Source organism: Onychomys torridus, chromosome 19, assembly GCF_903995425.1.
Source record: "Onychomys torridus chromosome 19, mOncTor1.1, whole genome shotgun sequence".
Taxonomy (NCBI): domain Eukaryota; kingdom Metazoa; phylum Chordata; class Mammalia; order Rodentia; family Cricetidae; genus Onychomys; species Onychomys torridus.
In genome coordinates this window covers 13,581,042-13,607,237 of record NC_050461.1, presented here as the reverse complement: position 1 = coordinate 13,607,237, position 26,196 = coordinate 13,581,042, and positions in this window count along the sequence as shown.

Below are 26,196 nucleotides of genomic sequence, written 5' to 3'. Positions count from 1 at the left end.
TGTTCTAAGTGATGCGTAGAAAGCTTGAAGAAGCCAATCAGTTTCAAAGATTGGCTTTCAAAAAGACACAGTACCTTTTCTCTGCTGTTACAGGTTAGAAATGTGTTCATACTTTGTGAGGGAAGCCCCTGAACATGATCTTCGTACGGCAGGCTTACACACACATGTATGTCCAAGTTAACACTCTGACCTTTTAAGAGAAGTAAGACTTGAACTCAATTCTTTCTTTGTTTGAAGGTAGGGTCTCGTGAGGTTGCTCTGATTTCTGGCTGGTCGAGGCTGCCCTTACACATGTGATACTTCTGCTTCTGCCTCCTGAGTTCTGGCATATGCTGCCACGCCCAGCTTTGAATTTAGAGTTAATTTTGTTTTGGAAATTAAAATATAATTACATCATTTTCCCCTTTCTGTTTCCTCCCTCCAACCCTTTCCATGTACCCTTTTCCTCTTGCTATCTTTCAAATTCATGGTCTCTTTCCCCTTAACTGTCATATTCTCTCTCTCTCTCTCTCTCTCTCTCTCTCTCTCTCTCTCTCTCACACACACACACACACACACACACACACACACACACATAGATACAACCTGATCATTGCATATAATGTGATTAGTATGTATGTGATTTCAGGGCTGAGTACTTGGTATTGGGTAACCAGTTGAGGTGGGGTGGCTCTTCTCTGGGGAAGACTATCTCTCCCTCTTTCAATATTCCTTTGTGGCCTGTATTTCTTTCTCTAGGATTAGGGACTATGGTTTTTTATTTTTTATTATTATTTTTAATTGTTATTTAAGACAGCATTGTGTACTTATGTACCTAGAATGGTCTTGAAATTCTAACAACTCCCCTGCCTCAGGCTCTCAAGTGTTAGAATGGTGAGCATGTCCACCATGCCTGACTCTTCTGTCAGTTGAATAGTTGTATTCTCTGACATAACTGTGTGCCCCCTGAGGTGTCCCATTGGTCACTTAGTACAGCAAGGGACAGAGACAGGCATTTACTAGAAAAGTCTGTAATTCCTTCAGCCATGCTACTTTTGTTTCTCTGTTTTATTTGAGACAGGGTTTCTCTGTGAAGCCATGCCTGGCTGTCCTCAAACTAACTATGTAGACCAGGCTGGCCTCTAATTCTGAGATCTGCCTGCTTCTGCCTCCAGAGTGCTAGGATTAAAGTTGTGCGCCACCACACTCAGCTTCAGCCTTCAGTGAAAAGTGTGAAGACCTGTAAATGTTTAAAAAGAAAAATGTCGAGGTCTGGAGATACGGTAGTCCAGTTGGTAGAGAGTTTCCCTAATGTATACAAGGTCTGGGGTCCAAACCTCAGCACTGCCTAAAACTGTGCATGGTAATTCACACCTATAGTCCCAGTGCTTAAGAGGTGCCTTGGAAGTTAAATGTCATCCTCAGCTACATATTAAGTATATCTTGAGATACATGACATCTTGGCTAAGAAAACAAAAGAAGAAAAAAGTCTATGTGGAGCCAAATAAGGTATCTTATGGCTGTCAACCCAGCTTTTATGAAGCTGAGGCCAGGAATCAAGAGTTCAGGATCAAAGTGGGTTACATAGTGATACTATGTCTCGAAATAGCCCACCAACAAAAGAAACAAACATACAATAAACACCTATGAAGTGATATCTAAAAATATATGTTAGTGACTCAGCAATTTTTCTCTTCCTGTCTGAGTGCAACTTCTTTGGAAACCTACTTGAATAGTTACTGAACATTTTCTCAACACTATATTTGCACATTTATTGAATTTCCCAAATGTGTCTGGATGACTAATACTAACAACTTTTATGCCCATTGTTACTGGAAGAAATAGGTTGGTCTTACATCTTTCACAAGTTTCAACACACATGCATGTGTGTCTATATGCTTACCTATGTATGTATGTATGTATGTATGTATATATATATATATATATATATATATATGACACTATATGTGTATACATATCTGTGACACTTGATGTTTTATCTGATATTGAACTGACATACATATACATATATATGAAAATATATGTTTTATTTTACATTGGAGAGGCATAGTTCTCCAACTATATATAGAAACTGCAGATTTTCCATGTACCTTTGGCACTGTTGTGATAAATTATACTAGGGAGAAGTTGGCTCCAAGAGACTTCTTTAAGGAGAGATAATTATTCCTTAGACCTGTTCACATAGTAACTAGAGAGCACTGGTCCTTTCTCATCTAGTTCCACTGAGATAGTCTAGATGTGCAGTCCAAGGTGTAGGCACATTGTGTAGCCAGCATCTAATGTGTTCCCTGGCACAGTGCTTCACCTTGACAGAATGATCCAAAGAAGCACTGATTGGTGAGGTCTCCTGAGTAGTGTTGACCATTAGTTGAGCTTGGGTTGGTTTCTTTCATTCTTTTGTCTTCAGTTAACCTATCTGATGAGCTTGAAGAGAAGTTCCCATGAGGGAAACTGTTTGTAAATCATTAAAAGCCATAGAAACACAAACTATACTATAAATATTCCTGAAAGATGTACCCATAGAAGGGGCTGATCTTAAATTCCTAATGACTGGGTTCATAAAAATGCAAGGGTTTGGGAACGATGCTTGGTGCTTCTCCTCCTGTATCTTTAAGTGTGGGAATAGTTGTGTCTCAAGTCTGGAAACAGTCACAACCACTCTTGATTGTGTAAGGTGAGGAGCTCTACCATCCATGTCATTCATATCCTACAGTCTTCGTTAGGAGGCCTCACTGCAAACAAGAATGGAAGGGGTGCCCTCAAGGGGCCTTTCAAGAGGAACTAGCTTCCCCTCTTTGGCTCTCTGTCCCTGTTTCCCTGCCTGTGCAGTAAATAGACCCCTTCTCACACTTGGTCTGGATTCTTTTAGTGTCTCCTAATTATATTCATAGCCTTGGCTTTCGGGCCCAGACATCCTTCATGGCTAATTTATGGGCTATTTTGAAAGAAATTTCCTAGCATTTTATAGGGACTTTATTTACTTTAATGAGACCTCATCAATGTATTCATTACAAAGAGCCTCACTGATTTGCCTTCCCGCTCTGGGCACTCTGCTTCTTTGGCCCCTCTGCAGGAAATTACATTGCAGGCAGAGGCCTCATGCAGAGAAAAGATGTCTCCTTATTCAGTGGAAGCAATTTCTGTCTTGTGTGTTGCTTCAACTGTCATAACATTCTCAAGCATGAGCTCCACTCTCTTGATTAATATTTATAGCCTCCCCTTTAAGCACCTGTAATGTCAGTGGCTGTGGGGGTGAGGAGTGCTGTACGTGGCAGGCAGATGAGTGGATGTGGCTTGTTCACGCACAGAGGCCATGACTGTGCAGTGGTCCAGCTTTAAAGAAACCGTGCTTCAGTGTAGACCATCCTGCCTCACACCATTCCTCAGTAAGGCTAGGCAGAAGACCCTGGCTCAGGGTCCATATGCTGCTGGACTGTCTTGTATATTTTGACAGGTCCTTGAGATTGAGACTTTTTATTTCCTTCCTGTATCTCTGGGTGGTTGTTCGTCTGGGGTTGTCACAAACAGGACAAATGACATAATTCCTATAGAGTTTTACACCGGAGTATATAGCTCTCTTTGGAAAGTGGAGGTTTCTAGGAGCAGGTGAGAGTCACAGGTCCAGAAAGGCAATGTCCATGACTCAGTTGGCTCCCCAACACACCACATCTTGAATGACACAGTACTGTCACACACCTCTGCTAAATCAGGATACAGGGACTGGGCGGAGTGGAATAACAAAGCCAAAAAAAAAAAAAAAAAAAGTCAGATGAACATGTGGATGGAGAGCGTCCACATATGCATCTCGGTTCTTCTCTCAAGGTACTAGGATGACCTTTGATGACCACCTTGTACTTTGTGCCTGTTTCCACAGCTAATTAATTTAGTTATTCAGTTATTGTGTCATACACAGTTAAAATATATCTTAGAGATTTGTAGGTATACTATTTAAGACATTGTAGAATGCTGCCTAGACTTTAGTAACTAGGTCAAACACTGCCTTTTCCAAGATAATTTTTTCTCTGATTCTAGTGGATGCCATGAAAATGTCTCTCCTTGGCATCCCTACTTTCTAGTGTTTATAGAATGTGTCTTCTGCTAACACATAATAAGGTGACTTTATGTGGATGTTTTGTTTCCTTTCCTCTAAGTCTTACTTATCTTTGCATCCTTAACCTTGCAGGATAGGTTCTTGTACTTTACAGACAGTTGGTGGTGTATAATAGAAAACACATTTAAAATCAACAACCATACCAGGAGTCCTGCCATCTGCACACACACCATGTGCTGGATGATGGCATACATCACAGTGCTCTGAGAATAAAGAGGAGATGAATTGATGGGCCTAGAAGGAACATGAAGCAGGCAGGGTACTCCGGGTAGAGATGGGATGGGGGTATCCTAGGAGAAAAAAAAACAAAAGCATTAGCAACTGCTATACCCAAGACGGAAAAAGATGCCTTTGGGGAGTTAGCGGGATGAGGGTATCTAGTAATAGCAACTGGAGGGTGGGACTGGAAATTAGAAACTAAGGTGATTTTGCTCCTTTGTAAGCAAGATTAGCTGCCCCAAATTTTTGAGCAATTGAGTGTCAAGATTAAAGAGACGTTCAGGAAGATTTCTCAGGTAAGGTTATCCAATGTAGTGAGACTCCCTGGAGGCCACCTACTTGTGGATCCAGATGAGATCTCTCAGCTGTTCCTGCTGTCACGCACTCTAACCCTCTGAAACAATAAGGGCACTCACATACTTCCGTCATCAGTTGTCCTGGTCATGGTATTTTCGTCATAGCAAAAGGAAAGTCACTAATACACCAACAGGTACAATATTGAGAGAAATTCGTACTCTGTCCCTGCCTGAACAGGAGCAGGGTTTCAGCCAATAGAAAAGATGAAACCAGCCGGGCGGTGGTGGCGCATGCCTTTGATCCCAGCACTCGGGAGGCAGAGGCAGGCGGATTTCTGTGAGTTCGAGGCCAGCCTGGGCTACAGAGTGAGATCCAGGAAAGGCGCAAAGCTACACAGAGAAACCCTGTCTCAAAAACAACAACAACAAAAAAAAAGAGAGAGAAAGAAAGAAAGAAAGAAAAACTGAAACAAACATCAGAAGACACACACATGGAGTTAAAGCTTCCAGCCCCATTTACCAGACCTGGGAGGCCATCTTCTATCCATCGCCAGTACCAAGGTTCTTGGAGTGGGCTATTGTCGCTTCCAGCACCCTATTTCCTACAGGGAGCTGGATTTTTAAAAAGCTATATATTTGTAGTGCTCCACCTTCGGAGTGTTGAGATTACAGGCATGCACCACCACACCTGGCTCATACACATTCTCCTACCTTGATTGAGTTCAAGTAACCAGTGGGGGAAGAGGCATAGTAGCATGCTAGTTTACCATGCAATAGAAATAAATAACTTCCAGATTATGTGTAATAGTAAGATGTAGGGCTATGGAGCTGACTCAGCAGGTAAAGGTACTTAGGACCAAACCTGACAATCTGAGCTTGATCCCCTGGGATCTACATGGTAGAAGGTGAGAACTGACTCCCACGGTTGTCCTCTGACCTCTCCATGTACCCTTAGCATGTATTCATGTACACACAAGAAAATAATACAAAAAATTACAATAATAAAATATAATGAAACAATTAGGAAGTTACGCCTATTATACCTTCATTTTAAGTGATTTATTTAATTTTAAGGTTATATAGTTTTAATTTTTCATAATATTTTGCTTAACAATTGATGTATCAAATTCCTTGACAAACCAACTGACTCTTGTGGGCAGGTCAAAAGCTGGCTTTCCTGACCAGTCCTCATGTCTGTTTCTAGTGGAGATCGAAACCCAACTTTCTGCTTCAGTGCTAATTAAATATAATGCAATTACACTAAAATCAAAGTGGTATACCCTTAGCAGCTTTTCCTCAGAGAAATCACTTTGTCAAAGAAATGGATTTCCTTCCCTCTTTCCCACCTACATCTAATGCTCTTAGTTTAGTAATGTCAAAAACCATAATTGTGTTCACTTTACTGAAATGGGAAGTTGAGAAGAAATTCAGGTGATAAAGAAACAATACAAATTGCTAAATGGTCTTATTAATTAAAAAAAAAAAACAACCCAGAGCCAGATATTGGGGTGAAAACTGAAAGATCAGAGAAACAGAACAAGCCAGCCATGTTCTTACCTCTACGAAACCCTCAGCCTCAAGAGAGAGACTTCCTGTTTACTCAGGCCTTATATATGTTTCTGTGCCCTGCCGCCTTCCTTCCTAGTGCTGGGATTAAAGGCGTAAGCCACCACTGCTGGCTCAGTTCCCAGTGTGGCCTTGAATTCAGAGATCCAGGTGGATCTCTGTCTCCCGTGTGTGTGTGTGTGTGTGTGTGTGTGTGTGTGTGTGTGACCACTGCCTGGCCTCTGTGTCTAATCTAGTGGCTGGCTCTGTCCTCTGATTCCCAGATAAGTTGATTAGGGCATACCATATATCACCACAGGGAACTCTGGGGAAGAAGTGGAGCTGGCACACCTTCCTGCAGTAGGATGCAATACCTCCCAGGTTGCTTCCTCCTTTTCAGCATCTGTCCCCTTGGTAACAACAGCCCTTTCCCATTCAAGGAGGCATCTGCCCTCTTCCCTCACAGCATTTGTTTCTTGGGAGATGTTTACCTGTATGCGGGAGAAGAGATCCAGTCTCTCTCCAGAGAGAAAAGCTCACGTGTACTTGGGAGAAACCAATGGCCATGTTTCTGGGGACACTGGGAGGCACCACTCCCTGTCTTCCTCCTCCAATGGACTGTGGATGCGTCTGTGTGAAGTAAGCTTGAGAAATTAGAAGGAAGCCATTGCTAACAAGACCCTAAACACTGATTCTTTTGTTTGTTTGCTCTTGTTTTTTTTCAACACAGGGTTTCTCTGTGTAGCCCTGGCTGTCCTGGAACTTGCTCTGTAAACCAGGCTGGCCTCAAACGCACAGAGATCTGCCTGCCTCTGCCTCCAGAGAAGAGCTGAGATTAAAGCTGTGTGACACCCACCATGTGGCTAGCACTGACTATTTTCTTTCTTTCTTTCTTTCTTTCTTTCTTTCTTTCTTTCTTTCTTTCCTTCCTTCTTTCCTTCCTTCCTTCCTTCCTTCCTTCTTTCTTTCTTTCTGTCTCTGTCTCTGTCTCTGTCTCTCTCTCTCTCTCTCTCTCTCTCTTTCTTTCTTTCTTTCTTTCTTTCAATGCCGAATGCCATTTATTGAAGGGAGAGAGGAGGTCTTGAATACAGGCTTACAGCACAAGAATTCTCATAATTTTATGCTGCTTGGGCATCATACCCTGGCTCTAACTTGGACCTTCTCACAGTGTGCCTTGAGGCAGTTTTCCATTCTCTGCTTCTTCCCCGGTTCTCAAGGGAGCCCTGGGGGTCGGTCATTCACTGTGAAATGAAAGACAGACGAGGAAGCAGAGTTTGAGGGTACAGGCCACTGCAAGAGGAAGGCATGGCTTGTGGGAGCATGAGATGGCTACTTGCATTGCCGAGGCAGCCAAGAAGAAGCCAGGTGTGAATCCTTTTTCTGGAGATCTCCCTAGAACGACACAGAAGGCAACATTACCTGTGTGAATGACCTGCAAAGACAACACCGCTGTGTGGAATTAGAAGACAAGGAAAACATTTCACCTGACAACCTCAATCTTCTCTCCCCTTGAAAGAGATTAGTAAGTTATCAAATTATGGTTTATATTTTCTTTTCGTCTTCTGATAGATGCTCCCTCAGTTCACTGGTATTTTATACTTGCTGAGGCCTTGTCCCCCTTAAAGTTCTAGGGAATCTGCCTCTCTAAGTCAGGCAGCGACAACGAGGTAAAACTCAATCTGATGTAGCCCGAGTGTGCATGACATCTCTAAGTCTTTCTCCTTGTTTCTCTGCATTTCACTGTTCATGAGCACAGTCTCCAGGAATGACGGCCGAGCCCTGGGAAAAAGTACTTTCTGCTTCAACTTGGGTAGCTTTTCAATTGGCTTCTCCCCTCCAAGCCTGGGAGAGCTCAATGCATCTATCCAAGCATGGGGGTGGTGGGGGAGTCAGCTCCCCAGCGCTGGCGGTTCTCGGGGGAGCTGGATCTGTGCCTGGTTGCTCCTGGGAATTGTGCTGTGGCCAGTGCAGCTGCGCTCCTCCTTAAGCGGTGGCCAAGAAAAGTCCCTTTCTATGAGCTGGTCTTTTAGCCCATAGACACTGAGGCACCAGGATGTTGTAGGGGGATTCGGATCCTCCCTGCTCCATACATATGACCTTCTGAGGTTGCCCCTTCTCTTTTTCTTAGGCTGGCCCACAGTACCCAGGGATTACCAAAGACTGTAGAGTTAAGTCTTTGCTCCCTTCAGAGACAGCACCCTCACTCCTGAGGAGGTAATGAGAAAGAGATCCAAATAGAAGAATAGCAAATAGGCCTCTTTTGTGTCCTTTCAGTGGCTGGAGGAGGTGAGGCGAGGTGGGAGAGCCCGAGTTGTGTCCAAGTAGGAAATCTGCTGCTTCGACCTGTGCCATGGTTTTTATTTCTGCACGGCTCTGACCTCCACTTGAAGAACGGACTCTAACCAGAAGAGCCCTAAAGCCTTTCCTCACATTGTGTTCTGTGGTTTTGTTTTTGTTTCCCTCTGAATATGAGACTATGCACAGCATGCTTCAAATTAATTACTATGACAGATTACTATTATAATCCCCCCCACCACCAGTAACCTGGAAGTTTTTAGCTCACAGACAGATACTTCTCACCTTTTAAAGGACTTTGGGGGGCAGTGGGCATCATGTACAGAAGATATAACTGATCCCGGTGTGCCTATGAAATTCAGGAAGCTGTCCCCCAAAACTAGGCAAGGGTCCAGGTTGGCCTGAACCTAAGCTTTGAGCTGGTAACTTCTCGGCTGACTCATTGGTTTGTTTTGTGAGACAAGGTCTCATGCAGCCTGGGCTGAACTTGAACTTCAGAATCATCTGCCCGAGCAAGGCTCCCTACTGGAAAGACAGGGGCACAGAGTGGAGGTAAATCAGTTTAAAAAAAAATTTTTTTTTTACTTTTGGGGTGGGGAGATAATGTCTCATAGTGTAGCTTCAGGTGGTCTTGAACTCATGATCCTCCTGTTTCTACCTACAAACTGCTAGGATTACACGTACAAACTTCCCTCCAACCCTAACCTCCACTGGCTCTTGGTTAGACTGGTCCATCTCATCCAGCTCCCGCCTCTTAGGGGCACATTGCCAGCCATGTGAGGGAGAAGGGGAATCATGGAGATACTTGGCAAGGGTGGGCATCTATATGGTCATGTGTGCTGTTTGGACTGCAATCCCATAATATCTCCAGGCAGTTTCATTCTGTAGTAGGACCAACTTGAATAATTAAACAAAGCCAAGATGTGACAGCACTGTGCTTATGGTACAACACAGCTGTGATTCCAGGAGCTCGGGGGAGAGAAGGAGTTGGGGGCATCTGTCACAGCAGAAGCCTGCTTGTAACAAATGACAATTTAGCAGACACCCGAAGCACTTTAGAACAGCAGCTTACAGAGCGTGCCCTGTCAAGAGAGGGTGGGCTGCCGTGTTGTGGTGGCATGGTATTGAAAGAGTGGTTGATCACGTCTTGGTTGTGGGCGTCTTATAAACTGAGATGCTGTGCCGTGGTGGGCCACTCACAATGCCTTCCTTCGGCTTGAAAATTGATGCCTTCTTAAATAGTTGATGGTAACCCAAAGAGTGAAAAAGGCTGAGGGCAGTGTATGAGATGTGATGCAAGTGTACATTTGAAAGGATTCCCACCCCCAACGCCACCCCTGCCTGTTGCCTCTTCTTATTGGGCAAGGCTTAAAAAGTAACAAGCGTGTGAAGGAGAAACTCATTTTGTGATGCTAGACTCTGGGATTTCTGTCGCCAAAGGATTCTCTTTTCTTTGATCGGGATGTGATGGCTTTTTGTTTGCCAGCAGTACAGGGATGCTTTTCAATGGCTTCCTTCCTCCCCAGTGGCATTCAGTCCTGAAGAAGCATTTGCATAGTGAGCATGATCTGCTCAGCCAGCGAGAACCGGAGCAGGTTAAGCTCTGGAATAATCTTGCTGCCAGCAAAAATGATCACTGGTCTCAATGCTACAGACCTCTGAACACACACACACACACACACACACACACACACACACACACACACACCCCGGCCTCAGCCGCATAAGCAGCCCCAGATGTGATTCTATAGAGCCGGACAATTAATGTCATTTGCATGCTTTGACTTCTAAAGTCTCCAAGAAGAAATGTTAATTTGTACTTTTGTTCTGTGATTTGACTGCACTTACAGAATTTATTTTGGGGGGGGGGGTTCTGGCTGGGGGTTCTATCTCAGTGAGGGAGTGTTTACTTGGAATGTGTGAGGCCCAGAGTTTGCTTCCCAGTATTTGCAGGAAAACAACAACAGATTGCTTCCCACTGTCACACTGCCTCTCCCAGTTTTATCATGGGCCATTCATATAGTAGTTTACATTCATAAATTTCTCGAGGGTGGGAGGGATAGTACTGTTGGAAAACTGGACTTGGTGGCTGTGCCAGTTAGTTTTAACTGTCAGCTTGACACAAACTAGAGTCACCAGGGAAGAGACGTTTAAAGAGGATTTGTCTAGATCAGAGCTGCATGAGGGCATGTGTATTTGGGGGTGGGGGTAGGGTGCTGTTCCAGGCTCTTCCATTCCCTAGGCAGGGATGTCTGCGACAGAGGAGAGAGCTAGTTGATAGCCAGCAACCAAGGGTGCATTTATTTTCTTTGCTCTTGACTGAGGATGTGATGTGACTGCTGCCTGACTTCCTGCCTTTCCTTCCCAGAAATGATGGGCTGTATCTTTGGATTGAAAACCAAATAAATCCATTCCCCACTTAAGTTTCGTTTTGTTAGAGTTTTTATCACAGCATCAGAAATAAAGCAGAAGAGTGATACCTGCCTGGAATCTCAATATTCAACAGGGAGAGGCCAGAGGGCCAAGGTTCAAGGCTATTCTTGAGTTCAAGGCTAGCCTCAGCTATATGAGATCCTGTCCCACGAGAGAGAGAGAGAGAGAGAGAGAGAGAGAGAGAGAGAGAGAGAGAGAGAGAAAAGGAACGGTAAAGGGAAAAACTCATAAACTTCTGAAACATGACACATATTATTTTAACACTTTTAACCTTTGAGAGTTTGGTTCTGTTGCTTTGGGCCTGTGTTCAGAAAGCAATGCATATATCACTGTGGGAAGGTAGAGCAGAGAAGCCCCATTCACATCTGGGCAGCCAGGAAGTAAACACAAGGAGCTAGGAAGGAACATGCCCCTTCCTTGCACTTGGCCCCACCTCCTGAAAGTCTGACCAATCCCTGTGCAGGCTGGAGACACCCTCAGTCTTGTGAGATGGAAACCACAGCAAAGAACAAAGAATGGGATTCAGGTTGACCTGTTCCTGAATGTTGTCTACGCCTCCCATTTACTTATGTTTGGTTGAGTTCTGAGCCTAGAGTAAAGTGGCTGCCAGGAAGGGAATAAGCAATGTCCATGTCGTATTGGAGCTGTAGGGTGATTGGCTGTGTCTGGAGGAGTAAATAACGAGTTAACGAATTGACGGAAGTCACCAAGGCTGCAGAAATGAGCATCCCTGGAAGCCCCTGTCCTAAATGACACTTTTAAATGAAAACTTACAACACGAATGTCAATGGGTGTCCCAGTAGACTCTTTAATAATTGCACATAGCCTGCTTTCTCTATGCCATGGCTAACGTCACACTTGAGCCAGAGAGATTTCATTATCTCTTCTGGAAGCTAAGCCCCATGCAGGAGTTTTTAGCAAAGTGAACTGTCACTTGCGGCTCTCTAGGCATGTCTTTGCAGACACTGGTGGAAAAAGCACATTTTCCTGACACTAAATGTTGTCTTCATAGAGTTTGTCTTCTGTCTTCTGTTGTGAAAGACTCACAATCTGAGGGGACAGTGGCAGTTCAGCCAGTCTGCTTCATTTTACTCTCTCCCTGTAAATCTGCCCATGGCTTACATAACATCAAGGGAACAGACTATTTCTAAACATTTGCTTTGTAAATGATATTAATTTTCCAAAAGATTTTGTTCCTATCTTGAAGGTCCTTGGACATCAAGCCTTGTCTTTCTCTTTCTTTCGTCCCACTTCGATAACACTTATAAAGGAGATTATTTTACTGACTTGAATATCTCTTTTATATCTTTGGATGAAAGGCAGTGTTCTCGGAGAAAGAGTACATGTTTGTCATTGTTCCAGAAGATGAAAGTTCTCAGGCTTCAGATCTGGGAAGGAGTAGATAGCAAGAATGTTGAAATTAGGACTAAAGATTAACAAAAATAGCAGCCAAACCCTTGACTGCATGGAAGTAGAAGAGCTTTGAGATGTCATTTAGTGGTTTTCCAAACTCAAGCAAAAATTATATTTTCATAATGTAAGCATTATGTAGATCCTTAGCTAGCTCAAAAGTTTGGAAAAAATAAAAATGCCTATACTTGCATGCACAGCAAGCAAATGGAATCAGCCTAGCTGTCCATCAGTAGAAGAGTGGATAATGGAGATGTGGTACATATATACACATCCATCAGTAGATGAATGGAAAAGGGAAGTGTGGTATATACAGCAGAATTTTTTTCAGCTGTAAAAAAAAAAAAATGAAGTTTTAAAGTTTTCAGAAAAATGGATGGATCTGAAAAGTACTATTGAAATGAAGTGACCCAAACTTGGAAAGACAAATATTGCATGTTTTCCATTCTCTTCAAGGTCAAGGTCAGCAAGCAAGGCAACAGTTACCTAAAATGAGGGCCAGGACCTTATAGGTCCCCCCACTTTTACTAAAAAATGAGCTTCTGACTTAGGTTGTGTGGGACATCAGCAGGTCAGGTCACCTTCCCCGTCATGGAGACACCTGCCCTAGCACTGATACTTGAAGTAAAAAGACAACAGTAATTGGGTTTAGCTCTTTGCATCCTTCATAATTGAACTAAGGTTGAATGGGGCTGCTTCTGCCTTATGGAGTCATCATCGTACTATAAACAAATACAGTCCTGCGCTCTTCAATGACAGAGGTACGTCCTGAGAACTGTATCTCTGGGGGATTTCGCGACCATGCAACTGTCATAGGCACTGGAACAAACTGAGGCACTTCTCTTTTTTTATCAGTTTGATTTGCCTTTTATTTTATTTTTAGACAGGTGTAGTGGGTAGCCATCCCAGCCTTGGCCTGGAAGTTCCAACCCCTACTGAGGCTTCGGTAATGGTCACGCCCACAAGGCGGGGCTGAGGGAGGACGCTGAAGACCCAGGATCCAGAGGAGAGGCTTCTCTTGGTTCTGGGACCCTGGACGCTGGAGGTGGACCAAGCAGAGTTCTCCAGAGAACACCACCAGACTGCGCCATCCCTTTCCCAGACCCTGCAACCTATCCCTTCATTTGTAAGTTACCCCACAAAATAAACCTCCCTTTTAACTACGTGGAATGACCTTAATAATTTCACCAATAGACAGGGTCTCACAGTGTAGCTTTGGTATTAATAGAATTCGATGTGTAGACCAGGCTGGCCTTGAACTCAGAAATCTGCCTGCCTCTCCCTCTCCCTACCCCACCCTAGATGGAATGTGCCACCACTCCTGGCTCGCCCTTCAAATCTTCAGTTTTATAGTTTGTTTTTTGATGGTTGGGGTTCAGCCTCAGGGCCTCCTGCTTGCCTAAAGTCAGACAGCCTTCAGGGGATGTGACCAGCAGTGTTAAAGAGGAAGTTCTAACTTGGTATTTTCATGGCTCCCCTCCCTTCCACCCTTGAGTCTGTGATACAAACACCTTATCAAAGATGAACCAGCAAACCAATTGAACATATATGTGGGCTAAAAACCATCTGAACAGAGTGGAATCTGTAGTATCTTGGGATATAAGCACCAGGACATACCCTGGTTCTGAATTAAAGTCTTCAAATCCACACACATATATATAATCAATGCTCTATGCCATTTGTGATGTTTAATCTTCATTTTCAGCTTGGTAGAACCATCTAGGAAATGCACCTGTTGGCCTGTCGGGGAGATGTTTTCAGTGAGGAGTGAAGGCCCACCCTGGGTGTAGGCACACTTGTTCCCCTGGATGGACCAGGCCTCTTTTCTTTTCGTATGTTCTCCACACTGCTTGGTAGTGATGGGGCTCGGGACACTGTCCCAAATACAGCACAGTAAGGCACTTCTGCTGTCATTAGGTACTGTAATTTTATGGTGCCACCCTCAGTGATGTAGCTCATCATGGACCAAAATGCCATGCAGCACACGGCTGTAGTTATAAAATGAGGTTTGATGTGACAGGTGGTATCATGGACAGGAAGCAGAGATGAGTCTTGGACACACAGAGGCAGAACACCAGATTAAGTGAAGTCCCAGGGAAAGACACAAAAGACACCTGAAGTACTTCCCCAGACGTCACATGGTGGTGTTCTTGGCACAGATGTGCCGTAAACTTGGCCCAGCGGAAAGTCATAAATATAAGTAGCAAAAATAATGTTTGAATCTGTCTCAAATAATATTTCGTTGTAACTAAGCACAGAAGGTATTATTTTACCACACAGGGGGAAATGATATTTTGGAAAACAGGAGCATTTTCCAAGGCATCAAGAAAGCTATGAAATTTCTGTTGTAAGAATTTTCATCAGGTTTGCAAGTGATGTTGAATCACTGAAATCTGGACTGGTCAGGTCCTGCTTTTTATTGACATTGAGATAAGCCTTGCCAAGTAGACGACAGGAGTTTTGAGACCTTCCCACTCCACAGCCAAGGGCAAGAGGGGGCCTGAGAACACATTGCTGGCCCTGTAGGATGTGGCACTATGGATTGCAGCTGCCGGAGGAGACCAGGCATCAGCCCTCTGAGACTGTCTTGAGCCAGAGCATTTTTAGGCAGATTCTTGTCTGGATAAGGTAGAGGGTGAGCAGGAGGAGGGGAGGGAGGGGAACTGTAAAATGGGAAAAAAAAAAACAAAAAACTTTTTTTTTTTTTTTTAGCAGAGGATTGAACCCAGGGCCTTGCGCTTGCTAGGCAAGCGCTCTACCATTGAGCTAAATCCCCAACCCCCCCCCCAAAAAAAAACAACTTTTAAACAAAAAAAGATACAAAAAATTTCTTCTGGGGAAAACTCATCAAATATCAGATCACACACACACACACACACACACACACACACACACACACACACACACACACAGATGATATTCACCTAATTCTATCACAGTAAAAATTACGCCATTGCAGATATTTACATGGTGAATAGAGTTGTTTCTTCCAAATACTCTTTCCTTCAGTCCTTCTTTGACTTTCCTAGTTGTCAAAATACATAATAGATTATTTCTCAGGTAGAAAAACAAACCCACAGCTGCTCCTTAATCTACTAACACTGAAAAAAAAAAAAGATATAGAAACGTTCAGAACTTCACAAGAATGTTCTATTCTAACTTTGACGCAAAGAACCTGGATCGTGTGGATGTTTGGATGTTTGAGCACAGAAGAAATAACGTGGATGAGTGAAGATGGACCCTATTTTTATGTGTGTCTGATCTTGGTTTCAGATTTTGAGGCCTCCACTTAGCTAGGATCATAAAGTGAAGTTGTAAGTGCCCCATCACTTGCTGGGAGGTGAAAGACTCAGTAGAGAAATCAGCAGACTTTGCTCAGGAGTTCATGAATGGCTACCGTTAGAAACCAGAACACTTACCTCAAAGACAGAAAAAGTACAAAACAGTCAGTTGACTTTCCTCAGGACATGCTTTGATCAGACCTGCCTGTCCCTTTTATTATAATCGCTGTCATTTTCGATGATTAAAAAAAAATGTTGATTGTGGTGGCACATGACCCTAAGTGTAGGAATCTGGAGGCTGAGGCAGAAGCAGGATGCACTTGGGCTACCCATGAGGTCAGCCTGCTTACACAGCAAGGTACTGAGACCCTGGACCTTGTCTTGAAGAAGAAAAAAGAGGGTGGTGGAAAGAACGGGTGTAATGCATGGTGTGCACCTTTATCTCAGCAGATGTCTATGAGTTTAGGATCGGCATCATCTACACAGTAAGTTCCAGACCAGCCAGAGCTACACGGTGAGTGAGACCCTATCTCAAAAATAAACAGATAAACAAATAAATAAAGGTAAAGCAGGTTTGTTTTTGTATTTTTTAATAACATCACTTGAAATAGATAAATCAACTAAACATAGGTGTTTTGTTTTTGTTTTTGTTTTTGTTTTTGTTTTAAGAAAAACCATTAAATGTTAAATTTGAACCAAAAAGGAATTTCACCTTTGAGTACATCTGAAGTTTTTATTATATAGGAGACATGTTTGTTCTTCTAACTTTCAGCATTCTACCTTAAGTTTCTATTTTGCTTTGGGCTAGTTATTACCACTTCTAAAATGAATTCCAGTAGCTAAGAGCATAAACCAGGGATAACTAGAACCTAAGTTATCTTTTCAAGACAAACATCACAGAATGTTAAGCCAACCACTCTTTTGTTTCTGAGTTAATTGTGTATGCGCTCGGGTTCATATGATGACATGTGCTTATTTTATTCAACTGATGTTCTTTCACTCAGTCAGTAAGGAGGTCCAAGACTGCCTGGAAAATGGTTATCTATCTGGTTTGTACTAGCCACAACAAAGAATATTTAGCCCAGCAGCCTGAGTCAGACCTAGTGTGGGTGACAGGCTTGGCAAGCAGAAGGGCATGACTTACAGACCTAAGATCAGAATACAAAAGTAAACCGATTGAAAAACAATGAACTGGATTTTTTAAGTACAAATATACAGGGCTGTTCCTCCCCCACCCCACACACTCATTTCTTAAAATTAAAAGTAAGGCATTTCAACTACAATGTTCCATATTTTCACACATTATAGTTTATTTTATCTTTGAGACAGGAGCTCATGTATTCTAGGCTGGCCTTAAGTTTTCTGTGTCGTCAAGGCAAGCACTCAAGCAAGTGAGCTACATTTCTAACCTACCCCTACTATTGTTTCTCCAGATATGCCATCCCTAAGCAGTCTAGGCTAGCCTGAAACTTGCAATCCTGCTTTTCTATGACAGGTGTAAGTCACGGGTCTTCCCCAAGTTGGTTTCTTTCTCATAAATTAGGTCATAAGTTAACTAATATTTACTTTAATTTGGGGCATGCTGAGGATCAAACTCAAGGCCTCAGACATGGCTAGCATGCCTTCTAGCATTGAACTACAGTCCCAGCCAGGACCATGACATTTTCTCAGATAGGATTTCATATAGCCAGGGCTGGCCTCAGACCCACTATGTACTTTCAGATGATCTTAAATGTTCTCATCCCACTGCCTCTGTCTCTTAAGCAGGGGGATTATAGGTGTATTCCACCATGCCAAGATGGATTATAGAAACTGATGCTCAGAAGCAAACTCAGGGCTCTGTGCATACTAAGCAAATCCTCTATCAGTGGAGCCATATAGATCCTAATTTTAAATGCTCTGAAGGCAGACATACAGACAGTGTTGTATAACATTCCTCCTGGGGAATACACAAGGAAATGTCTACTTACCAGGTAGGGAACTGAGAACAGAACAAAGTACAGTACCACTAGGGTCCAATTTGGTGAAACAATGAGTTTTCTTGAGTTTACTTACAGAACTGTGGGTGAGTGGTCACTTAGAGAAACAGAGATGACTGAAAGACAGCAGGTCACCAAAGCCCAACCCAGTATCAGTGATAGATCACAAAATTTGGAAACCTGAAGCACACTATACAACCTACAGATAGTTCATCAGGTTGGAGGGTGTCATTTCCAAGTATCTCAGCTGGTCTCTGCTCCTTCCAGGCAGCTCAGCCTGACTTAAAGTGTCTCTCAGTGGTCCTTATGGTTTACATATGCATAGAGGCAAGAGAGGCTGTCTGAGTTAATTTTATATTGCTGTGATAAGAAACCATGACCAAGGCAACTTAGGAAAGAAAGCATTGAATTGGGTGCTTATGGTTTCAGAGAGTCAGAGTCCATAATGATGGAGCAAAGACATAGCAGTGGCTCTAGCTGAGAGCTTACATCTTGATCCTGATTTGCAAGTAGGAAATAGAGAGTTAACACTGAGAATGACATGAGTCTTTTGAAATCTCCAAGTCCATCTTCAGTGACACACTTCCTCCAACAAGACCACACTCCCAATCCTTCCAAAATAATCCCATCAACTGGGAACCAAACATTCAAATATATGAGCCAATGGGGGTCATTCTCATTCAAACTACCTAGGGTGGGGCTTAGTGAATCTATTCAGTTTCAGGGACTTCCTGGATCTACTGACATGTTACTTTCTGAGTTTTAATGAGCTTGCCTGCAGGGTGGAATGTTTTACCTCCTTTTAAATATCTTAGTCTTAATGAGCTTTCCTTCAAAATGGATGGGTTTTATCTTGAAGAAAACAGCTAGACAACATAGGATCTCTGTCTCTGATCAGCTACCCCCAGTGTTAAGATTAAGCATGATTCAGTAGCCTTTTAGGTATAGTTTCTTTATCTGAGAAAGATTCACACTGGTTAATTGCTAAAGGACCTCTTCTCACTTTCTGATTCTACAGAAGCAACTATCTTTAGATTTTGCATTTAAAATAAAATACATGGAAAGAGGAAAAAAATGGGGGAAAAGGATGTCTGAGACCTCTTAGCATGAGAATGTAAGAAAATACAAGTCAGGAAGACATGTAGTGATGTTGACCAATGATAAACATTTTCATCCTACAAATTCCCCCTCAAAACTAAGAGAAGGCTGGAGAACTAACCTGACTATTGTGTGTAAGCATGAAGACTTGAGTTTAATCCTTAGCACCCAAGTGAAGATGTAGGCTGTGACAGCATGCACCTGTAATCCTGGCCTTGAGAAGGTGGAGAAAGGAGGATCTCTGAGACTCGTTGATCAGCCAGTCTACCAGAACTGGCAAAGTCAAAGAACCATGAGAGATCCTGTCTCAAAAAAATAAACAACAAAAACCAAACAAACAAGCCAAGGTAGAGTGTGATTGAGGAAGACATCTCCAACCTCCATATGCATGTATGCACACACACACACACACACACACACACACACACACACACACACACACACACACACCTAGGTGAAATGAGAATTCTACCAACTATGTGTGCAACTAATAAATACTATTTTAATAGATTGTAATACGGTTTTGTGACATCCTTAACAAAATGAGTTTTCAAGCAACGGTGTTTTCCTGAGGGAGGAAATTTAGATGTTGGTTTTGTCTGTGTAGGAAGCATGTGGGCAGGGCTCTCAACTTTCAGGGAAATTTTTTCCTTCATTGAAAGAAACTTTCCAGATGCTCTTGGAGTTGCTTCCATGAAAACAATGAAAGACGATGGAATTGTCGCCAATACTTGCTTGTTGGCAGGGTAAGCTGTAACTGTTTCCACCTTTCTATGAGTTCAAATGGACACTGAGTCAGGAGTGCTGGTGCACGTATATGATCCTAGAACTTAAGAGAGAGAGAGAGAGGCAAAAAGATCACAAGTTCTAGGTCAGCCTTGGCTACTGTACTGGGTAGTTTTATATCAACTTGACATAAGCTAAAGTCGTCTGAGAGGAGAGAACCTCAGTTAAGAAAATGCCTCTATAAGACTGAGTTGTAGGAAGCCTGTTAGGCATTTTCTTAACTAGTGAATGATGTGGGAGAGCCCAGCCCATTGTGGATGGTGCCACCCCTAGGCTGGGAGTACTGGGTTCTATAAGGAAGCAGGCTGAGCAAGCCATGACAAGCAAGTCAGTAAGCAACACCCCTCCAGAGTTTGTGTCAGTTCCTGCCTCCAGGTTCTTGCTCTGTTTGAGCTCCTGTCCTGACGTCCTTTGATGCTGAATTGTGATGTGGAAGTGTAAGCTGAATATACCATTTCCTCCCCAACTTGCTTTTGGTCATGGTGTTTTATTATCACCATAGTAACCCAAACTAAGACAGCTGCATTGCAAAATTCTCTCAGAAAACAAAATAAGCAAAAAAGATGAAAAAATGAAAGTAAGGAATGAAAAGGTTTGTAGGCTCCAGACTGAGAAAAATGGTCCAGAGCTGATCTAGAAAGGATGGGGTTTGTCAGCCCTACAATGTTATTTTAGTGTGAATGTCTATGTCCTCCAAAATCCTTACATTGAAATTTTAATCCTAAATCCTAACATATGATGTCCTAATCTGCTTTCTTTTGATGAAAAATACTTGGGGCCAGGCAATTGATAAAGAATAGAGATATATTAGCTCTGTGATTTTGAAGGCTGGGAAGTCCAGGGATATTAATTTAGTTATTTTCTGTAGCTGTGAAGAGACACGATGACCAAGGCAGCTCTTGTAAAAGAAAGCATCCAACCAGGGGCTGGCTTGTAGTTTTAGAGGGTGTCTTAGTTAGGGGTTCTATTGCTGGGAAGAGACCCATGACCAGAGTGACTCTTATAAAGGAAAACATTTCATTGGGACTGGCTTATAGCTCAGAGGTTTAGTCCATTATCATCACGGTGAGAAGGCAGACATGATGCTGGAGGAAGAGCTCAGGAATTCTAAGTCTGGATCTGCAGACAGCAGGGAGAGAATGCCACATGGTGTGCAGCTTGAGCTTATTGGACATCAAAGCCCACTTCCTAGTGACACACCTCCTCCAACAAAGCCACACCCACTCCAACAAAGCCACACCTCCTAATAGTGCCACCTTTTGTGGGTTCAGCATTCAAACATATCAGTCTATGGGGACCATTCCTATTCAAACCACCACATTCCACTCCCTGGCCCCCAATGACTTATATCCATAACAGAATGCAGAAATTCATTCAGTCCAATCGAAAAAGTCCCCTTAGTCTACAACAGCCTCAACATTGTTTAAAAGTCCAAAGTTCAAAGTCTCTTCTGAGACTCATGCAATCTCTTAACTGTAATCTCCTATAAAATCAAAATGGAAAAGGAGATCAAATACTTCCAGCACATAATGGCACAGGATATACATTACTGTTGGGACATTTGGAAATGGGAGAAGCAGCACAGTGAGGAAATACTGAACCAAAGCAAGGCTGAAAACCAGCTAGGCAAGCTCTGTGGCTGTTTGAATAAGCCAGTCCCAATTCAATGTTTTCTGTTAGAAGAGTTGCTGTGGGCCTGGTGTCTCTTCACAGCAACTGAAACCCTAACTAAGACAGATGTCAGCATGCTACCTGCTACCATGATGATAATGGGCCAAACCTCTGAAACTGTAAGCCAGTCTCAATTAAATATTTTTATTTATAAGAATTACTGTGGTCATGGGATCTCTTAACAGCAATAGAAACCCTAACTAAGACAGAATGGGGTATTGCTGTAGTAGACCTGACCATGATTTTGTTTGGAGGAATGTGGACTTTGGGAGTTTGCAGTAGAAAAGCAATTGAACACTGTAAATGGGCCGTAATGGGCCATCCTACTAACAATATGGAAGACAGTGGTGATGAAGGTGATTTGAACTTGGGGGCCTGGCTCAGGGATAGAAGAAAGGGGTTATGGAATCTCCCTCCCTGCCTAAGGATACCCATTGAGGCCAGGATGTGCCAGGGGTATCCCTGAATAAAGGCCTAAAGAAGCCATTGTGTAAAGTTGTGAAGATGAAGTCTGGATTGCCTCAGAGACCCCAAGATGTTGGAGATGCCAGAGCCATAGGATATCTGCCAAGAAGAGCTTCTAACAGGGAGTGGAACCCGCCCACAAGAAAGAAGTGTGTTGTAGTCAACAAAGATAAAAGGGGTTAGAGATCTGAAGAACACTTTGACATCAGACATGGAAATGCAGAGCTTGGAGTTTGTCCAGCTGGTTTTTGGTCTTGCTTTAGTCCAGTATTTTCCTTACTATGTTCCCTTTCTTCCCATTGGAACTTTTAAACAGTGTTGAGACTGTGGTAGACTATGGGGACTTTTGAAGTTGGACTAAATGCATTTTTGCATTAGGTTATGCCTACAAGCCAATGGGGGCCAGGGAGTGGAATGTGGCGGTTGGAATAGGTACGGCCCCCATAGACTCATGTGTTTGAATGCTTGACCCATAAGAAGTGGCACTATACCAGCCTCCAGGTAGCACAGGGCTAAAAGCAAAATCCCAACATCGGAGTATACTAAGACTTCTCTGTCTGAGGGGTTTATGGAAAAAGGCACTCACATGCTCTCTTGATGGTTACCTTCTTTATTATCCTACCCTCCTCTCTCCCTCTACCACTTATATACCCCAATAAAATCTTTCAGGCAATACAGGAGTCACAATGTAGTTACATCCCATTTTCCAAGTGGGTGATTATAATGAATATAGGTAAAAACATGTTTTTTGTCTCCCTTACATGATTAAAAATAGAGTCACCCCAATAACCCATATACATTACATCTAAGCAACTTGTTATAGATTAATAGAACATGAGCAAGCAAGGAGCATTTTTTTCTCAGCCAACTCTTTTGTTGACAGGCTGCATATTGCAGTTGCAAAGAATGAATCAATCACTTTATTATCTATCTTGAAAGGTAATCTTATAAGGAATTTTAATGGAGTCACAAGCCTAAACTTTTATACATAAAAAACAGTCAGTCAGCTGAATTTGAATTGTCAGGGCACACACCCATTTATCAATAGTTTCTTATATCAGAAAACTGAGGTCAGTAATGGGTACAAGGAATTATCACCTTTGACCATCAACCAGACCCAGCAAGGAAAGTACGTCAGCTAGCAACAATTGTGCTGCTTTATATTTTCTACCCTGGCCTAATGAATCTATGACTCAGCTATGTGTCCTTGTGAACTTTAGATTGTTTTGTGCGGTTATTCATTTAAAAACTATTATCAAAGCATCTGGTCTAACTTGAAGTTATTTTTAAGCTTTGTTTTAGCTAATGATGCACACCAAAACTTGTGACTACATTAAGATAACAAAATTTTAGCCAGCCTAGATCCTGGGACTAAATTGTTTTCCTTAACCATTAACTTGAACTGTGATCTAATGTAGCTCCTTAGGTGCAACTTAAGCCTTAGCTGTAAAACTCACAGGTCTTAACTGTGTAACATTTCCTTTTTATTCATAAACCTCTGTACAAGCTATCATTAATATTACTAAATACACAGTACAATTTAGGGGGAATCACATTTATGACAATAAAGATGTCAGATGACAGATAAAAATGCCCAATAGAATGGAATGTTTCCATGGGATAAACAGACTATATCACAGGCAGTGGGGATCTTCTCACATCCATTCACACCATGCCAGATACCAGAGAAAGATAGTCACAGCAAACATGTAAAGGCACAGCAGAAGCAAAAGACATTCCAGGGGCGTTTCCTGGCCTTGCCTAACTAAGGTTGACCCATCAGAGAGTTTCCTTCTGGTGGGCTGACACCTTGAACTTCAATTGCCACCTGCTGATCCTCTGACAGGGCCACTAGCAGCACTATTAAGAGAAGTGGACTTGTTGCGGTGGGTGTGGCCTTGTTGGAGGAAGTGTGTCACTGTAGAGGTAGGCTTTGAGTTCTCATATGCTCAAGCTATGGCTAGTATGAAACACAGTCTCCTTTCTGTTGCTTGTGGATCAAGATATAGAACCCTCAGCTCCTTTTCCAGCACCATGTCTGCCTGCACAGTGCCATGCTTCCCATCATGATGGTAATAAAGTAACCTCTCAAACTGTAAGCCAACTCCAATTAAATGTTTTCCTTTATGAGGATTGCTGTGGTCATGATATCTCTTGACAGCAATAGAAACCCCAACTAAAACAAACTCCAAACTCTGCATCTCCATGTCTGATATCAAAATGCTCTTCAGATCTCCATCTCCTTTCAGCTTTATTAACTGCAACACACTTCTTTCTCTTGGGCTAGTTCCACTCTCTGTTAGCAGCTTTCCTTAGCAGGTATCCCATGGCTCTGGCATCTCCAACATCTTGGGGTCTCCAAGGTATTCCAGGCTTCACCTTCACAGCTTCACACAATGACCTCTCTGGGTATGTATTCATGGACACCCCTGACACATGCCTAGCCTCAGTGGCTTTCCTCAGTTACAGAGGGAGACTCTATAACCCTTTTCTTCTATCCTTGACTCTAAAGCCAGAACCATGTAGCCAAAGCTGCCAAGTTCTGTTGTTTGCTGGGGTTCTAACATGGCCCCCTTATTCAATTACATCTTCACCAGCTTTCCCTAACTGCCTAGACTTGGCTGTCCTGGAACTCATCTGTAGACCTGGCTGGCTTGAACATAGGAATTTAGAGATCCACCTGTCTCTGTCCTTGGAGTGTTGGGATTAAAGATGTGTCCCACCACACTTGGCTCTAAGCTTTTCTTTAATTCCTTTTCCCAAGTTGGAAGCTAAGGTGCGTGGGGTCTTTCCTTGAGCTCTCTACTACCCTTATTCCATTCAGTATCAGAATTTCCTTAATCCGTTTATCTCCTTGAACACAGTACTTAGCTCCAACCAATTTTCTGGTGCCCCTTTTTCTCTCCAATCTGTACATTTGTTCCAGCTTGTTCCTTTTCATTATAGATCTTCATAAGAGTGAACACTAATAACTACACAACGGAGGCTATACTAGGCTGTTGTGAAATTTTCTTTGCCAAGGCAATTTCCCCCAAACTCTTCAATTTAGCCTCAAACAGGGTTTTTTTGTTTTTTTGTTTTGTTTTGTTTTTTGGACAAGGGCAAAAAGCAGTCATATTCTTAGCCAAAATATCACAAGAACTGTCTCTAAACCACATGCAAATATTCTTCTCTTCTGAAACCTCTTGAACCAAGTCCCCACAGTTCAAGTCACCCTCAGCACCCTGTCTTGCATGTTCCTACTAGGATGGTCCATTAAACAACACTTAAAGTACTCAACGACTTTTCCATTCCAAACTCCCAAAGCCCACATTTCTCCAAACAAAAGCATGGGAAAGCATATCACAGCAGTACTCCAGTCCCTGGTAGTAACTTGTCTTAGTTAGATTTTCTATTGCTGCAATGAAACACCATGACCAAAAAGAGAGTTGGGGAGAAAAGGGTTTATTTGGCTTACATTTCTATATTGGTGTGCATTATTAGAGGAAGTCAGGACAGGAACATAACCAGGGCAGGATCCTGGAGGCAGAAGCTGATGCAGAAGCCATGAAGGGATGCTGCTTACTGGCTTGCTTCACATGAATTGCTCAGCCTGCTTTCTTATAGAACCGAGAACCACCAGCCTAGGGATGGCACCACCCACCATGGGCTAGGCCCTCCACTATTGATCACTAATTGAGAAAATGCCTGACAGCTGAATCTCATGGAGGCATTTCCTCAACTGAGGCTCCTTGTCTCTCATGACTCTAGCTTATGTCAAGTTGACACACAAAACCAGCCAGTACACATCCCAATAAAACAGCAGTTCATCGACTTGAAATAACAGACAAGTTGCTGATCCAGATGTGGTGGCACACACTGTAATCTTAGCGTTTGAGAGGCTGAGGCAGGAAGAGGAATGGGAGTTAGAGGACATCCTGGATGCACAGCAGGACCCTGTGTCTCAACACAGATCCTGTCTCAATAAGCAAAAGCACAGAAAGGAACCGGTTTCTGAGCAGACTCAATGAATGTTACATATCACAAGAGAGCTCACAGACTGACTGACAGACATGCCCCTTCCTTTCCTCAGTGCTGCTCTGCTCATGATTCAGACACAGATTCAGCACTTTTCCTGATGCATTTCCAAAGACCAAAAGAGAATAAAGCACATCATAAAAAGCACCCCATATTTCACTACTCCTGGTCTGCATATTGACAAGACCAAGACAGTAGTCTAACTCTCAGAAGATGGAAGGAACCTCAAACTCTAACAAGTTCAAGGAATTTCCACACAGTTGTGTGGGGTCATTGCCAACAGGCAAGTCTCTTCTACTGGTGACTTTTCCCTAAGAACAGCCTATATTAAAATTTTCAACAACCGATAACCTGATTCAGTTGAAATTGACAATTTACTGTGAGTAATATGCCCCATTTAAACTTGTAGAAAATTGTATAATTTATTGAGAATGATTTCTAGCTAATATTGTTCACTAGCAAAAAGAATTAGCCCTTATTGAGAGAGAAATTGATTTTCTGAAGTGGTGCATTCAGATATTGAGGTCTCATTGGTATTCCAATTAAAATACATCCCTTGCTAAAATACCCACATTTATGATTTTTACCTT